This window comes from Coptis chinensis, chromosome 5 (genome assembly GCF_015680905.1).
Source record: "Coptis chinensis isolate HL-2020 chromosome 5, ASM1568090v1, whole genome shotgun sequence".
Lineage (NCBI taxonomy): Eukaryota > Viridiplantae > Streptophyta > Magnoliopsida > Ranunculales > Ranunculaceae > Coptis > Coptis chinensis.
This window is the reverse complement of record NC_141460.1, coordinates 5,454,328-5,457,633: the sequence shown is the minus strand read 5'-3', so window position 1 is coordinate 5,457,633 and position 3,306 is coordinate 5,454,328. Positions and strand designations below refer to the sequence as shown.

The following is a 3,306-nucleotide window of genomic DNA, read 5'->3' as shown; positions in this document are numbered from 1 at the left end:
CCCAATCGATATCGCTTTCTCTAGTTGGATAATAGAGGATACACCAAGAATTTCACAATTTTCAAGAGAAGATCCAAAATCAATTCCCCATACAACAAAACCCTAGACTTCATCCAATTTGATCTCCCCCAAATTTAGGGAGAGAGATCGAATGTCAGCGTGAAAAAACCACCGAGAGTTCCATTTTTTCTTTTCTTTTCCCGATAGCCCACTAAAACCAGCCCATATACTAGGAGCAGGCCCAATATAAAACAAGACTTAAGAAATGGCCTAATAATGATAAATGTTAAACCTCACCATATATGTAATTACCTAGAGTGGCACTGAACTAACACGTAAAATGATCGGTTTACCCATAGGAAAAATTCTGGGTCATTACATTTTCAAGCTTTGAAGATGCTAAAGACTTTTATAATCGTCACGCTATGCAAAAGGGGTTTGGTACAAAAATCAAGAATTCATATAACGAGAAAAATACTGATCAAAGGCAATTCACGCAGTTCTCGTGTTCTAAAGAAGGATTTAAGGTTGAAAAGGAAGGAGTTTTGTACAAAAGGCCAAACTCAAGGGTTGGTTGCAAAGCACATATGAAAGTAAAGTTGATGGATTCAGAGATATGGGAGGTGATTGACTTTGACTTGGAACACAATCATGCATGTAGCCCCTCAAAAGCGCGAATGTTTAGATCACACAAGCACATGGATAGTGGTATCAAGAAAAGATTAGAATTACATTGTGAATCGGGAATAAAGCTAACCAAATCATATCATAGCATTGTAGTTGATGCAGGAGGGCATCAAAATGTTACATGTGGGCAGAAAGAAGCAAGGAACTATGTTGACAAGTACAAGAGACTAAAGCTAAAAGATGGAGACTCAAAAGCAATGCAAAAATACTTTACAAGAATGCAACAGAAAAATCCGAATTTCTTTTTCAGAGTAGATCATGATGATGATGGACGAGTACGAAATGTATTTTGGGCTAATGCAAGGTCGAGAGCCACTTATGGTTATTTTAGAGATGTAATAACGTTTGATACAACATACTTAACTAATCGGTACAATTTGAAGTTTGCTCCATTTGTTGGAGTGGACCATCATGGTCAGTCTATGTTGTTTAGTCGTGGGTTACTTGCAGATGAGACAATTAAGACATTTGAGTGGGTGTTTAGGGCTTGGTTAGATGCAATGTCTGGACACTCTCCTAATGCTATAATCACCGGCCAAAGTAAGGCAATGGCAGTAGCTATAGTCAATGTTTTCCCTAACGCTCGTCATCGTTTATGCCTATGGCATATAATGAAAAAGATTGGTGATAAGTTAGGAAGCCTAATTGAATACGAAACAATTAAAGTGGCAATGAATAATGCAGTTTATGATTCTCTGAGGATCGAGGAATTTGTAGACGCTTGGAATAAAATGATTGAACAACACAAACTTCAAGAAAATATATGGTAGGATACGTTATACAAGCTAAGGAAACAATGGGTTCCATTATATCTCAAGGATGTTTTTTTTTTTGCAGGAATGTCTACCACTCAACGTAGTGAAAGTATGAACGCATTTTTTGATGGTTATGTGCATGCAAAAACTTCTTTGAAAGAATTTGTGGATCAATATGAGGCAGCCTTGAGTGATAAATATGAGAAAGAGAACCAAGCAGATTTTGTTTCATTCAACTCTACTCCTTTTCTAAAGACAATGTGTGTTTTTGAAAGACAAATGGCTAATGTCTACACTAGAGCGATGTTTCTAAAGTTTCAGGAGGAAGTTTATAGCATACCTTCATGTTCAAAGTCGCAAGTTAAAGTGGATGGACAAATCACAACATTTGAAATTAAAGAACAGGTTGTCGATAAGGATGGAAAACTGCATACTCCAAAAGCTTATGATGTTCTTTTTGTCAAAGCTGAAACTGATATCTATTATATCTGTCGCCTATTTCAGCACAAAGGGATTTTATGTAGGCATGCTTTATATGTTCTTAATGAGTTTGTGGATGAGATTCCTTCTCACTATATACTCCTAAGGTGGAGAAAAGATTCCAAGCGTAAATATGTTGAAAGTTGTGAATCACTTAACTTTTAAACTAGTAACCCAGTTCAACGATATGGTATTTTATATCCTTGTACAATTCAAATTCTTGAGGAAGGGGCATCATCAGAATCAAAGTTCAAGACTGTTTTGGGTGTGCTTCAGGATTTGAAGAGAAAGCTAGTAGATGAAAGTAATAACTCAGATAGTGTTGAGGATGAATTGGTTGGAACTCATCCAAGTGAGTCGCCTGAAAGTGTGCAACCAGGGTATGTGAAGTTCTTAAATCCACTTCAAGAAAAGCGAGAAGGACGACCGAAAGGTAGATTGTTATCGAAGTCGGAAAAAAACTGGAAATCCACCACCAAAAAGGTACCTTCATTGCCAATATTCTTCTTGCTTTATCTTTTTAGACTGTTATAAACAATTATACTTTTGTTGTTTTGCAGCAAAATGTTCTTCCTACAGTAACTACAGTTCCCAAGTCGAGCAACCACAAAGCAACCAACAAAAATATATCAAGTCATGACACTTGTGGCAATTAACATAACATAACAAGCAACCAGTTTCAGGAAAACATGAGTATGCATGGTATGATTTTTTTTATGCGATAGTTGAACAATTAATTTCTTGTACTATCCACACTAACTTTGATTACAATATCAGGATGGTACTTTTGCTAGTTACCCGCCTAGTTTCTTCACTAGCTAACTACTTGAACCTGGACAACTATACAATGCAAGTGGACAACATCATTTTCCTCAATTATTTCTACCAAAACAATGTAGACAAGCACCACATGCTTTTTCTAGCACAAATAACGATGGAGCAATACCTTTGAGTAGCCAATTTGACTTGAACAAATCTCAATGGATATGTGCATGATTATTTAGTGCCTAAATTGTTTAAGATACTTAAGTTGGATTGCATTTCATGTAAGTTTTATCTATATGTTGTAGGTTTCAAGCGACAACTAGTGATCAAGGACTATCAAGTTTTCGGTTGCCCTATGTTTTGGATTTTTTTTTTCTGTGAAGTTTGATTGGTGAAAGGAATTGTCTCTTTTATTCGTGGATACTTATGTAACATCTCTTTGGTCTTTCATTCATGGATACTTATGTAACGTCTAGACTTGATGAGAAATATTTTTACTGTGTTTGGTTGTCTAAGTATACCAATATTGAACAGTAGGTACTTATCTTTGTGCTTGATAAAAAAAACTCATAGTAGGTTACTCTACATTTAGCTATCTTCGTTTCTTTCTTATATTGTT

The 3,306-nt window shown here is 35.8% G+C and overlaps 1 pseudogene; it reads left to right on the top strand.

The window, feature by feature from the left end:
• The first annotated feature begins 425 nt into the window (after nt 1-425).
• LOC147496381 (protein FAR1-RELATED SEQUENCE 8 pseudogene) lies at nt 426-1,457 on the top strand (annotated as a pseudogene).
• The last annotated feature ends 1,849 nt before the right edge of the window (nt 1,458-3,306 follow it).